At 40.9% G+C, this 15,436-nt stretch overlaps 1 protein-coding gene across 1 annotated transcript in view; it reads right to left on the bottom strand.

Annotated features, from left to right (window-relative positions):
* The window catches only part of elfn2a (extracellular leucine-rich repeat and fibronectin type III domain containing 2a), a 211,215-nt gene that overhangs the window by 125,589 nt on the left and 70,190 nt on the right, over positions 1 to 15,436 (bottom strand). Inside the window, exons 2-3 of the mRNA XM_020617853.1 lie at positions 10,592 to 10,724; positions 10,415 to 10,522 (exon numbers count right to left, since the gene is read on the bottom strand). The gene's annotated coding sequence lies outside the window, so the exon portion shown is untranslated. The remainder of the gene's footprint in view (positions 1 to 10,414; positions 10,523 to 10,591; positions 10,725 to 15,436) is intronic.

Below are 15,436 nucleotides of genomic sequence, written 5' to 3'. Positions count from 1 at the left end.
AATATCTCCTCCACCTTACCCCCTGCTTCTGTCACGCTCTCTCCAGCTGACTCCGTGATTCCCTCGAAGATCAGGTTTTTTTTGCTTGGACTGTGTTTCCAACTCCTCAATTTTATACGTGAGAGTTATTAGACTCTCTCGGGTTTTATCAATGTCCCGACAAGTGTCTCTGGCAGTCATTTCCTGCATCCTCACGTCCATTTTAATCGCGTCCACCTCTTGCTGGGTAAACTGCAAACTTATTTGTATCTCCTGCATTTCTTTGGTCAAGTCGTCGAATCTCTTGTTATGAGCCTCCATAATTAGTTTCACAACGCCTTGGAAACTCTCATTTAGTTGGCACATAAGCACAGTGTGCATACTCCGCTGCCGCTCCATCATCTCAGCAACTTGCGCCGCTGAAAAAGAATCTTCTTCCGCCTCAACACCATCGTTCAACTCGGATTTATTAGCTCTTTTCCCTTTTGGGGGCATATTAGTATTTGCAGAGTATTGCTCAAAGCCTTGACAATATGGAAGGAAAAGAAGTGAAAGATCGTAGAACAGACAGACACGTCTGCTCTCGCTTGCAACCCGGAAGTTGTCAGCAGACAGGATGATTATTGTTAGTATTATGATATGTTTAACCGTAATCTTAATCATAATATCGTCCTAGGCTTAAAGTCAGGACATGTCCCTGAATGTCCTGTATGTTCTTAGATACACACCACATAATCAACACTCACACATTGATTTTCTCCATGTTTTGACTACTGCTACGGTCAGCTGTAAAGCTGGCATATCAGGTGACGTCACGGTTTGACGTGCCTGTGAAGAATGGGGTTAGCCCAAACCAGATAAAATGTATAGGCTATTATGGTTCAGGGTCTTTCATTCTCCGTCTGCCTGAGTGCAGTATTGGAGGTGAAGATACCTGGACGTGTAATGTTAATTTTACCTGTGATCCTTTGAATAAACCAGCACGGTTTTTTTTATATATCCAAGTGGTCCGCCTCGTCTCTCTGAGTTCCTGGTTAAAAGAACTGGGAAATATCTTACAATGGACGTGGAATGTTAATTTTACCTGTGATCCTTTGAATCATTTCATTTTTTACAATTATTATTATGGTCTTGTGTCTTAATTAACTATAACAAGTTTTAAAATTCATATTTTTATATTGCAAGAGTCTGTAGACCAGCAGTTGGCATTAGTTCAGTGTTTTTCAAATGATATAGAGGCACAGTTCAGTAAGAGTTGCTAATATTGACACTGCTGGAGCCTTATCTGTAAATACACTTCTATTACAGCTGTTTTGTCATTGCCATCCACCCATTCATTATCTGTACTGGCTATTCCTGAACAGGGTAGCTGCTGATCTGTTAATTTAGGTTTTTGGTGGCAGCATGTACTTCAGTAGTGGTTGTTGAGTTAATGCCCTGCACTGGCTCACCTGGCGCCTAGTGAGTTTTTGTTTTCCACAGTTTATTGAAAAGCTATTTTATGAGCAGATGCCATATGTCCAATACCTCTATATCTAACATGGGATGGGGAAAACCTACAGGAGAAAAGGGGAAAGAGGGAGAAGGCCGTGGTATGATTCCAATTGGGGTGGGATAAGAAGCAAGAAAGAAAGAAAGAGCACTGGGATGAATCATACTGATGTGAATTAACACCTGGCTGGATGAATGAATCACCAACGGTCAGAGAGGAGGGAGAGGATGGGGAAAGTAAAATGAGAAAAGTGATTTTGAAGGTAATGGTAAAAATAAAATAAAGCCAAAAGCAAGATAATCAGGATAATCACCTTTATTTGGCTAAGTATGTTACACACAAGGAATTTCTTTCTGGTACAGAACCGAGGCAGCCATTTGTGGCACCAACTCAACCGATGGCTCTAACCATCAGGGGCAATTTGGGGGTTCAGTGTCTGGCCCAAGGACACTTCAACACATGAACTGCAGGCTCTGAGATTTGACCGTCCAACCCCTCGGTTGGGAGACGACTGCTCTACCCACTGAACCACATTTGCCCCCGAGATGTAAGTGAACGTTGTAGATGTCAAGCAATGAAGCAGCAAAAATCCCTGAAATGTTTAAGTATGTTCTTATTTCCCTTAGAAACTGCTGCTCTCTATGTGCCACTTGTCCTTGGTACAGTAGGTACTCTGTGAACCTACCATAGGTTTGATCATCACTGTTTCATCATCCATCCCACCAAATATAGAGTGGCAATAGTGACATTTATCACAAGAGGTTTCTCATGCTCATTTAATTTCATCTTTCTTGACATCAGTTTGTGTGACAAACCACTGTCAGGTTTCATTTTGGTGCATGTTTAAAATAAATAAATAAATCCTTCACTACACTACAGAGACAACCAAAGAATGAAACAGCCAAGAACTGCAGAGGAAAGATGACAAGATCAGAAGAGATGAGACGCCTTTGGTGTTGGGGTCAAATGGATCATAAATAAAGGCATAAAGTCAGCTTTAAGACAACTGGTTCCTCTAGTGTGACACTTTACTGCATGTGGTTGTAGAGTCTTAAGGTTTAACAACATCTTACTGGGCTCCGTCTTCAACTGTCTACATAGAAAATATTTCTAAATTTTACCCCAGTCACTACAGTACACGCTAAGTGGCTAACAACTCAGTAGACATGCATTTGCATGGTCAAAGACTGCAAATGAGCCAGAGTAGATCTATCTACACTATTTTTAATATTGAAGAATACATTCAAACAAAAAATAATCTATTTTAATTGGTTATATTTGGGCAGTGTTTATGAAAAGTGACAGAGTAGTAGGAGGTGAGGGACAAAGGAGGAGGAGGAGGAAAAGGGCAGTACTCCCCATCTCCAGTGATCTCCAAAATGCCATCAGACATCATAAATCTGAAATAAAGCAAGTGAACAGTAAAATCACATTTTTATCTTTCATGAAAGATATCAAGCAATGCACCTGAGACAGGGACACAGAACAAAAGAGACAAACAGAAAGAGAGAAGAAATGAAAAGGGTATGATGAAAGAGAGCAAAAGTCTCGGACACAAGAAAAGGTCATTTGTGCAACAAAGTGATGTAAATGAAAAGAGACGGTGTCAAATGGTGAGGGGGAAGTAGTCAGGAGATCGCAAGTTATAGAAATGAGAGAAAATGTAAGGGGAAAAAAAAGACAAGTGGCGTGATGGGAGGCGTTGTGAGACAGGTCTGCTGAGCTGCATGACACCAGTCCACCAGGGCAAAGTCCCAACTTGTGTCACGTCTTTGGCAATAAAGCGATTTGGACGGTCATTCTGACAAGACAACATGGGTAAGCAAATAGACTGAGAGGCCTGATGGCAAGCTAAGGGCACAAAGAATGTAAAAAAGAAGTGGAGAAAAGAGATGGAGAGAGCGAGGTAGAGCAAGAGAAAAAATACATCCATCCACAAAAAAAAAACAGATATCAAAATAGGACATGCTAATTAGTACAAATCAACAAGCACCTTTCAGGTGTTGAAGTATTGGACATACCATTATGAACTAATGGTAGCACTAGATTTGATAAGAGAGCACCACAGCAGAGCCCTGAAAGAAGAAAGCCCTGAAAGAAGACTTTGCACAATAAATTACGAATTAATGGCACATTGAGCACAGGTGCGAGTAGATACACAATTTAGTCCCACTAATTATAGAGGAGGTATGACATGAGGACCAATAAGTTTGAGATTGATACACAAAATCATAAAAGGGAAAACAGTAAGTAAATAATTGAATAAGTAAAAGATTTTTTAAACCAACGTTACAAGGTGCCTCACAATAAGATAAAAGAAAATGAAAAAGTACAGCAATAATAACAAACAACATTGAACCACGCAAAAAATGTTAAATAAAACATAAAATCAAGTAAACAGGCATAGAAATGCCCTAGTCAGTGCCAGTGACAAATGCCTGGCTACATAATCAAGTTTTAAGGAGCAAGTCAAAGACAGCCAGGTCTGAGGCAGACTGAATCTCAGGCAGAGGATTATTCCACAGTTTAGGAGACGCCACCGCAAAAGCCCGGCCACCATAACGTTTGAGTCTAGACCTAGGCACCTCTAGGAGCAGTTGTTTAGAAGATCTAACCCAGTGAATAATGGCATCAAAGCTCTGAAATATATGAGGGTGCCAAACAGTGGTGACCTGGCACTTTGATCAATAGTCAGGTATGTCAGCGTTTAAACAAATGAGCTGTTAAAACAGCCTGAAAGCTTTGCTCATTTAAATAACATGCAAGTCACAGAAAAGAGCAGAGAAATCATGGGAAGCAGGATTTAGGCAGCTAAGGAGCCAATAGATGTTCTTGCTAAGAGATTTTGAGTTTTTGGTCTAGGTCTTTCAACAACACTAACCTCACTACACACACACAAAACAAAACCTTCACTGCCTCTGCTGCAACAGTAAGTGAAGCTAATGAACCATAGACGGTAAAACAACAGTCTGCTTAGACAGTGGTTCCAAAACTCAAGGGTTAGAAGCCACTGGAGCAGCAGCAAAAATAAAATGAAACTCCTCTGGGAAAGGCCAAGAAGAGAAAGCAAATTAGAGTGTGGAAAGAAAAATATGAGGAAGGAGGATCGAAGAAAGTTGAGGAGGTGGGAGAAAGACAAAAGGCTGATTATCAATATTAGGGGGGAGACAGTATAGGAAGGGTTGTTTTGACGATAACAACACCCTCGGCCGCAGTTGGGAAGAAAGGATAAAAGACAAGAGGAGGGAGAGGAGGATGCAGTTTTGTTTAGACAGTTAGATGTTTACAAGGACAGTCTATTGAGGCTTCAAAAACTGTCCTGTACTGATGTTGCACAGGGGATGCTGTGAAAGGGCAGAACTGCTATTAAGTGACATGGAAGACTGGCAGAGAGATGAAACACACCAAGTGAGAAAAACAGAGCAGCAAAGTTAAGCAACGTCTCCTAAAAGAAAATGAACATTTATCAGCTAAATGTTTTTAGTCTTTTATTCTTCAATTCGTTTATTCTCAGTCAGATTCATCTCACAATCCACATTCAGCCGCTTCGTCTTCTATGCCGCTCCCATCTCCTCTTCATTTTGTGTCAGGAACATCGAGCCAATAGCCTGTTTTTCATATTCTACTTCATGCATGTTACATGAGCAAGCTTCAGCCGGTCGTGCTGGTGTGGGTGCATTTTAATTTTAATTAGCTCCATGTAGTGCACTGGAGAATTCCTGTATCCATGTCCCATTTTTCTGCTGTTGTTTAAATGTTTGCGGCTAGCTAGTCACACATTCAGTCATGTTTCCTCTCTGTCCTGTTTAGGTTGCTTATTTTATTTAGCAGTTGGTTAATTTCATTGAGCATGTTGCTTGTGAAGATTCTAGCTTTATGTTAGAAATGCCAGTGGTTGTTGCTGGTGTAACTGAACCATTAGAGGTTGTCTTTTTCCATTTTATAGCGTTAAGGTTCTTTTCATTTGTTTATCTGTTTCTCTTATCCTTACTTGTGTTATCACTCTTCACTGCTTTATATATAAATAGCTTTGCTATGCTGGCAGGGTACATCTCTATCTATAGCTCTATCTCTGTCAATATCTTCTTTTCTGACATTTCAAAGCGATTCTTTCCCAATGCACCTATGTGCATCATTTCCATATCTTTTGTACTTTCTCTCATTCTCTCTCAGACAGTCTGTCTCCCTCTTTGGTTATCTTTTTCTCCCTATCTTCCCTTTCCCAATCTCTACATCCCCTAAGCCAACCCTTTAATATTATACTATCTCCTCCGTCTCTCCTGGCAGATTCCTGCAGGATTCAATCATGGCTGCACTAATGAGATTAGCATGGCTAATGCACATGGCTCTCCTTCCCTCTATGCCTTCCTCCCAACAGGCACACATGGTGTGAGGGTACCCAGGATGTGTGGGTCGGCTCCAGGGTGGCTGGGCTAGGAAAGCCCCATGGTTCCACCTGGGCCTCACCACAAGGGGCTGGAGGAAAAGGGACCATCGCAGGTGAAAGGGGCAACAAGAATGAGCCAGCCAAGAAAGTGGAGCTTGATGAAATCTAACTCCTGAGATTGTTTCTATGTGCGTCGGGGTAGGATGCATGGGGGGTGTTTGGCAGTCTTTCGCAGTGTCTCCCAGAGTTTGAAAGACCATGGTAGAAGTTGGTAGAAGCACTCCAGACAGAACTGAGATGAAGTGTGAGGAAAAATTTGGATGAACTGAGGGATAAAGAGGTGATGAAACAGATTAGCGCAACATTCTGGGGGTGTTATGTTTGAGCCTGTCTAGTCGAAGCCTGGACCACATTCATCTGGTTTTTAAAGCAAAACATACACACCCAATTAGCTGTTAATACATTTAGCAGATGCTTTCATTTAGTGTGACTGCGGTCGGAACCGTGCATGAGCCTAAAATGATGGATCACCAACATTTGAACAAGCAATGATGAATGAAGAGTCTAACCAATACACACATACAGAGAAAAACACTGACCAAGCGTCAAAGACAAAGACGGAGCAAGTGGTTACTTGTGCCTTATATCCTATGTCTGTAGGTTGTATCAAGATTTAAAGTGTATTCCAATTAAGTGGACGCAATCCTTCACTACTTTGATAGATTTCTAAATCAAATTAACAGATTTGTTCATCTATCAGTAAACTGAAGATGCATTAACCCAAAGGTCTCAAAGACTTCCATTCAAGTTAAAGATATATTACTAGGATGTTTCTAAAGCTTGAGACAAACAGTAGCACTTAAAGATTTGTAAATCTGCACTTGAAATTAAGATATGTTACTTAATGTGGCTGCATGAAACATTGAGAAAGAAAAGATAAAATCAGTGAGAAAACGTCTGAGAAAGGGAAAGCTCCAGTTCTGCAATACTCAAGATTGCAAAAATGTACAGAAGTATACATGTGTACCTACACACACAAAGAAGTCCTTATCAGCAAACTCCAGTTATTTCTCCCCAAATACAGCGGTGCTGTCAGACCCAGCTATCACCATGGTGATCAGGAAGATGGGAACTGAACAGCAAGACTTTAATAAGAGGTGATCTTGACTTGACACAAAGGCACACATATACGTGTGGTGCACCTAAAGATATGTCACCACATTGTTTTCAGTTAATTTATTATTTCATAATTGACAATTGAATGTACATTTTATTTTGGGTGCCACATTTATATTATATGATGTTTTGTGCCTGCTGTCCTGGATTTGGTGGTTGGGGAACAGAAAAGGGTAAAGCGGAACCTTTGTGCGCTTAGTGTTGCACACAGAATGGTTTTGGGGAGGGACCTTCTGTCCTCGCCCCCAGATGCAGTCTGGATGCGAATGTCAGCGCACCGTGAGAGTTCTGTTCTGATGTCACATTGTGTTTTCCAGGTCAGTAGACGGTGAAACTACACATACAAAGCAGTATGATGTTAGTATTTAATAATTTGTTAGTATAGCGTACTGTTCGGTGTATATTATTGTCACTAATATGCATTGTATATTGTTAATAGGAGTTAAGTGGAGTAAGAATGTTTAAACCGAAGTCAAGGTAAATGCATGAGAGATAGTTATATATTCAGTTTGAAGTAATGTAAATGTATTTTTGTTCAAAGATAACTGTAGTATTTTTAGTGTGCAGCCCATTATTTATTTGGTAACTAATTACAGTTAAGCATGGAACAGTGGAGCAACTGTTTATTCACCACCAAAGTGGTGCTGAGACATGTCACTCAGGTGTTTAAGTGATTATATTGAGAACTTAAGTTAAGGAAATATGGGATAAAAATGCACCGTATTCGTACACTGTTACAATGTTTGAATGTTAATGTCTGAATAAACCCAGATGCAGTCTGGATGCGAATGCCAGCGCACCGTGAGAGTTCTGTTCTGATGTCACATTGTGTTTTCCAGACTGCACTAATTCACTGCTACGCAGCCCCGGCACTCGGGGCCCGTAACACATGCACTATATGCTTTTCTAGTCTCCCAGACAAACCAGCACTAAGCCCCCCACTACCACCACCACCACACATGCAGTCACAAAGTCACCTGCAGCCACTCATGCGCTCAGCTTGACATACGCAAACTTCACCAACAAAGTCTACCAACAGTTTTCCCACAACATAGTCAATGTATATGCTTTTGCTCTCACACAGGTGCGCACACACCGACATAGACAGACAAATGGTGATGTGTGCTGCTCAAGGTGAACAGTGAGTAAACTCACCTCTGGCTCCAGGAGGATAAACCAGTTAATCAAGTCATGTCCTGATGACACCAACACACTGCATACTAACACGGTGGAGCAGATCACACTTGCCTGCTCTGCAGTTCACACATGTGAGGTGAGCCACTCTGTTGGAGAAAAACTGACTGATTCAAGTAAAAGTTTCAACATGAAATTAAACTGAATGTACTGCCTATCACACACCTTGTCCAAACATAAAATAGATTCATATGCTTCCAAGGACTCCGGACAATCACCACTGCTAGCTTTATTACAGTTGTTAGCTGAAATATGTGCTTCAACTCTGCAGAGCGCACAACTCACCACAAGAAAAAAAGACCATGTTCCACATTATAAAGTCTTCAGGACAGTGATCTGGGTTGCAGCTACTGTTAATACCAGAGTCAAAAGATGCTAACGTGAGAAAAAAAAATAAAAACTGCAAGGTCAGGGCCGTGGAAATGTGTAATCTGTCCAACATGTTTTACTGTAACATCCTTGTTAACACAAAGAACCAGGTTAGGTATTAGTGACAGTAATAGTTCTGAAAGTCACAATGAGCTCTGCTGTGGTAAAACCCCAGTGAATAGAGTCAGAGAATCAGAATTGGTAGCTTGTATTGCAAAGCCTTCTTGGTACAAGCCAAATTAAATGATAGCGACTCACTCAAGGTAGCCCTTGTTTATTTAGAGTAAAATCGCTGTTACTGTTAACACCAGTGCTTACCCAGGTATTTCAGCAAAATTCAGTTTTAACCAAGGACAATACATGAAGTCATTTATGCATCCAGAGATCACAGGTAACCATACCACAGGTGTTCACTCTGTAAACCTTGAGAACACTGTGCTTTGTGAGAGAAAAGATGGAGCAGATGATCAGCATCATGTGATGAATACAGAGAGCTTAAATGTGCAGCTGGTCGTGTTGGTATAGAATAACATTTACCACTGCAAGTCATTTAACTGTTTCCATAGGAGTGCCAGCTGAGCAGAGAGGAATAATTGAAAATGGAGACTGCGGTCTATGCTATGCTGACTCTACATAACATGCCAGCATATTTGTTTTTGAGTAATTATCTAGAATCTTGCAGATTTTAATTGTCTAGTTGAATGTGTCTAAAAGAGGAACGTCAACACAATCAGTCAGTGCAGTGAGGACAGTCCGAGGGATTGTGAGAGCAAGTCTGAGCCACACACTCTTACTTTAAAAAACAAAAATATAAGGAAAAAAAATATATATAAGCAGAAAAATATACATATAAATAAAATGCCCTACTCCTTGCTGAATTGAAACTGTCTGCTGGCTGCTCAGGTTATTATAATTATTGATTAAAAAAATAAAGCAGCTGTGAGCAAAAATAAAAACTCAGGCAGGTTATTAAAGTTAAGATACTACCAGTTATTTTAGCCTTTTTGAAATAAACTGGGACACTGTTGTTTTTAGTTTGTGTTTGAGTTTAATTCAGATTAGATTATCAACAATAGTGCAACATTAAAAAATATATCTATTTCCAAAAACAACACACATCCCAGTTTTCCTCTGCAGAACTAGGACAGGGCCTACAAATCTAGAACACTTATAGCCGTGCAGCTTTCAGCATGACACTAGAAGTGGGACAGAATCACAGAGGACACAGCTGAGATTCAACCAAAGCCAAAATGACTACACTTTATGGTCTGCTGCTAAAAACGTGATGTAGTTTTTTCTAAATGTCATCAAACATCACAGCTGCACAAAAATCGAACTTTACCTTGACACAGGGCCAACGCCACTGATCAATTTTCACCTACAGTAAATGACAAATCCAGGAAATATATTTAGACTAAGAAGTCTTCCACAGCTTTTCCTCCCTCAACACACCTTCCCAAAATCACATTCCAGTCATGCATATGGATCAGCACCTGCTGCTATGGCAACAGACATCCCACTTTGCCAGCCAGGCTACTTTGGCTAGAACTGGTAGTACCATTAAAAAAAAAAAGAAAGACCTTCACATAGCACTGCCTTTTGCACTAAAATGCTGCTGGGCACTGTCAAGTGCTCTTGCTAAAAGGAGCTTCAGTGGGTGAGCTGTCAGCTAAGCCTGGCTGCCCTGTCAAACCCACCCCAAAGCACTGAACTTATTAGAAACTCTATGCCTCACTAGAATTGAATAGGAGCCCAAATGACAGCTGATCTGCACTTGCAGGTTTTCATACTGGAGAGAACAGGCTGAACTGACTCACCTCTGCTTTAGTAGATTAAATAAACTCCAACGAGAGGAAGGAGGAGAGGTCGTGCTCCTGTTCCAGGACACCGGCGACTGGGCTGAGCGTCAAATGAGCCTCCTGAATCTGAATGGTATCAAGTTCTTTAGCTCTATTAACAATGTGTCCTTTTAAAATATTAGTTTTCTGCTATACCTTCCCAGAAGATGTGATGGTGGTGTATGCTTTTTGCCTGTTGAATGCAATTTCCCTTGGTCCACAAGTGGGATGGTGTCCTAGCAAATGGTTCTTTCTCCAGAGGCCAAAGCAAGAAATCTCAGAAGTAGGGCTAAAGCAGAGGAAGAGAAAAGAAATGGAAGGAGCTGTTAATAAAATGTTTAATTACATTTCCATCAGAGAAACATGCAGGGAGAAATGCGGAGTGGGAAATAAATATCGAATCTATGCAAAACTTAAATTAACCAGGCAGGCTTCATTAGGTGTGCATACCAAATGGCTTTATCCTCATTGAAATATGATGTGTGGTCAAATACTGTATGTCCTAATATTTATTAGCAAAACTCATATCAGATTATGGGACGACTAGATCTGATCATGTATGCAGGAAGTGTATCAGTGTTTGATAAACAAAGAGAGAAGGTAGCTTCACCTCTGAGACAAGTTCACAGCCCTTTTTTTTTTTAGCAAAAACTGGCTGTTAAAAATGATTGAAACACACAAAGATGAGACATCTCCTGTGCTAAAGGCGCTTGAAAATCCTTCCCTGCATAAGGGCAACTAAAACATCAAACCCACGATGTCATCACAAACTTTTAAAACAAGTCCACCCTTTTGCACATCTCAGTGATTTGTGAGTTAAGAGTTTAGTTTGGGCTTTTCATCTCTGTCATACAGGCACCACCACATTCTGTTTGAATGTGAAATACATAGCATTAAATAAGTAATGACAGCATTTAATGTGGCTTTGAGGCATTTTAATTGGAACTATGGGCAGCAAATGCATCACACTTCAGATAATTCAGAATCAAGTCATCTGAAGTGAAATTCATCTTTGGTTATTGATCAACACGAGGACATATTTCTGATCCGACACGCCTGAAACCATTACAACTCATAGTTCAAAGATAAAACTAGGCACCTATCTCATTTGGATCTAAAGAACAGTAATGGTTTAAAAAAAAACAACAAATGCTGGCACCTATCTCATTTGGATCTAAAGAATGGTAATGGTTTAAAAAAAAACAAATGCCGACAGGTAGCAAGCAGTGGTCTCATATTGAGGACAGATCACTTCCTCCCTCTGTAACAACATCACATTATTTTCTCCATTGCTTCGCATCAAACACGATGGGGCATCTGATGAAATGACTGATGATGGCGTGAAAGTTTTAAAATATGGGGAATGATAAAATAATGAGATAATCACCAGGCTATATCATACAGACAAAAGAAGAAATCCACTACCGTGCTCGCACATCAACCCAGATTAGTGCCAGGTCGCTTGGTATAAAAGAGGAGGAGTCACAGTGGCATTTGAGTGATTCCGAGTGTTTTCAAGAGAGAACATAATGGACTATCTTTTATCCTCCATCTGCATGTAAGTAAAGGTTAGACAAGAGAGGGCTGGAGTTAGCATTGTATGCACTGAGAAACGGAAGAGAAGAAAGCGAGGGGTAGACCGGGGGGTCAGCTTGACAGATTGGTGAGAATAATAAAGTTAAATGTCAGAAACATGAGGTTGCTGACTGTAACCTCTGACGGTGGTGGTCTGGAGCGTGTGTGGAGGTGGCATTATAAACAGGAATATCAAAGCAAAGGGTGGACGGAAATTTATGGCTTTGGATTAATTGAAAACATAGAAGAAATGACCAAAAGAGCTGAATGACAAAAGGGTCACCAAAGTCCAAACTCCAGAGGAAGTGTAATAAAGAGGGCAAACAAGTGGAAGACTGTTGACAGTGTATAAATGGAAAAACAGGCCAGCTTTCACTGAGGAAGGAAGACAGATTCAGGCTAAAACAAATGGGTGAAAATTAGGTTTTGATCCACTGCAGTGCCCAATAGTCAACTTGAGGACATGATCCATCAAGGGACAAAGAGAAAAGCAGAGAAAGGATGATAGATACAGAAGAAGTAGAAGGTGGACAGAGAAATGGAACCAGGAGAAAAAAAGAAGTGCAGGGCTGCCTGAAATGAAGATGGATCCACATAGAGAGCTACGGACTCATTTACTAATAAGAAATAAGGCATTAGATACACACAATGTATGTGAAAAACACAAGAACCAAACGTTGGAAAAAATGTGTTTCATGAGAAAAGGAGTGTTTACGTAAAAGTGCCTCAGACTTCAAGCTAGTATGAGGTATTAGATGTCGGAAGACAATGCTATGGCTGACCCACAGTGATGTATAGTCAGTGAAGGGCTTGGCTGAGTGTAACAGGGCAAGAAGAGTGAAATGGTTTGCATCGGAGTAGAGCACGGCTCGGGTGGCATATCTCTGTCCGAACCCAACCTGTGCCCGAGAGTGTGACGTCTGAACAAAGCCTGACAAATTATAACGTAAAATGTCTGAACCCGACCCTGGTGTTTTTATGCTTATCATTACACAAAGTAGACGTTTGAGTGCTCCAGACATCTACCCTAAAGTTTGACCTACATGTCAAAACCTGACTCGGACCCAAAACACAGGGTCTAATTTCTTTCTGCCTGAACTCAGCTTGATCTCTTGTGCACTGATGGGCCCCATTGGGCTTGGTTCCGGTATCCACCCTCTACATTGAAGTCTCCAGCTAGCACTACCTTGATTTCTAGAACTTGTGGCTTCTAATTGAGTGCTATCCTTGTCTAACCCTAACCATGTTTTATTTCCCATAACCATGAGCTTTCTCTAACTTGAGCCTATAGTTGGCATGGCTTTTTCTCTCACACTCCCAGTCATTTTCTAAAACAATATCAATACATCAGATCTCTGTTTGGACAATAAGTAGAGGGCTGCAGTTCATTCTTTTGTCATTGGTGAATGGAGATGTGAACACTGACGGATTCAACAGGAGATAAAGTTCTAACTTTAGTGAGCATATTCATCTGGTTCAGACAACAATCATAAACCTGAAACTCTCATTGATCAGGAAACACCGCGCCCACAACTACAGTTAAAGTATGGCAGCTCAAAGTTGAAAGATAAACAAGAAAATGAAATCTATTTGGTTCTTCATCCAAAGTCCTCAGTAAACTCCAGTACCACGTGGGGTTCTCTCACCCCTCTGGGGCGACAGGGCCTTCTGTGTCCCACCCTCTGGAATTCTCTTCAAAAACACATTTGTGACTGCACCAAACTATCTACATTCAAAACCTTCTCAACAAAGCTTTTAATCTTGTCTAAAATAAGGATTTAGCTTAACTTGTTCTATGCTTTTAAGACTTTATTCAGGATTTTTTGAGATTTTTTTGTGCCTATTATTTTATTGTTTTACGTGGTGTCTTGGCCACATGGTGGCGCAGTGATTAGCACAGTTAAAGGTGAAGGACCATCAAATGATGTACAAAGACTAGAGGGACATGGGGGCTGCATGTTTCCCATAAGTCTGTTGTCCCTGACAATGATGTAGTCTCTCTCACTTGCTTCTCATGGCTTTCATACACGTTCTAACTGTTTCTTCTCTTCCGAACTGGCCCAACTCTCTCCTTTCCTCTACTCTACACCTTGAGTTGTGCAGCTTTTCTTCACTGTTTCTCTCATCTCTCTTCAGTCCAGTTACTTTCCTCCTAATGACCATTTCTTCTTCTTTTGTCTTCTCTGCTCTCACGCTCTTTCCTCTCTACCCCATAACTCCTGTCCTTTCCAACTTTTTAAAATAATCCTCACTCTCCTCTATTTTCATGCTTGAACCATCCAAACTCCTGCTGACTTTGTCTGAGCGGATGTGTGGATGACATTCAGATTATTTCCATGCAGCCAGAACACATGCACTGTTACGTCCGCCACCCATAGTGCACCACTCTAACCTCCCTATTGAAATTCTTCCAGCCGGACAGCCCCATGCTACAGTAGTTGACTGACAAACAGGGACAAATACATGCCCATATGCAACACAAATATACACACAGATGTGTCACTGACAATGCATCGATGACAAACCTGGCCACGCACACACAAACACACTCATTTATCACCTAAACAAATAACTGGTGGAAAATGAGTTTGGGGAAAGTCTGTTACACATGTTTTGTGTAATAGACCATGAACAGTGCTTGATCTAAATCCAAGCCAGAAGCAACACGCAGTTACAGAAATGTTCATCTAAGAAGCAAATGTGATCATGGCTTGTGCTGTCCTCACAACCTGCTGCTGGACAAAAAAATGAGAAGTACACAGGGGCAAATGGTGTTTTCATGCAGAGAAGTATATAGTGTAAGTACCATAACAGTGACACACTGTTTATTGTAATTACAACAGTAACTATCGGGCTACATGCTGACTTTATAATGGTGGAGGGAGAAAGCGAGAGCAAACATTACTGTCTCCAGCACCGTGCAATCATTCCAGGGGATCGGTTTTCCACATTCCATTAACCGAGCTTTGGAAACATCTCTGTCTGTGATAACCGTCCTTTATCTGAGTTGCTTAGATGTTTTGAAGCATGTGTACTAATGGTGCATTATGAGTCTTGTATTAATCTTTAAGGCTGCTTGGTTCCTCCACTGAGGCGTATTTGTGCAGTTATGAAGCCACTATTGACTGAGCTTTGAAAAATGAGAGGAATTACCATATACTGGAAAGCAGCTGCATCTTTACATAACTACTTGGTGCCATTCCAAGACCGATCACACAGGCTTATCATACTTTATATCCTCGTGACAAAATGCAAGCCCATTGGCTTCCCCTTTATTCCCAGCTCCATCCTCTTCATAAAACCCATCTCATCCAAACACCACAGTGTCACTGTCTATTTAGCTCTGCTTCAGCTGCCAGTGGCTAGTGGAGAGGATGGAGGGACATTGTTCTGTTAGGGGAGAGAGAGAGATGGAGGAAAGACAGA

The sequence above is a fragment of the Monopterus albus genome, unplaced genomic scaffold (genome assembly GCF_001952655.1).
Source record: "Monopterus albus unplaced genomic scaffold, M_albus_1.0 scaffold195.1, whole genome shotgun sequence".
In the NCBI taxonomy this organism is placed as follows: Eukaryota; Metazoa; Chordata; class Actinopteri; order Synbranchiformes; family Synbranchidae; genus Monopterus; species Monopterus albus.
Note: the sequence above shows the minus strand (reverse complement) of the source record. Positions and strands in the feature narration are given on the sequence as shown.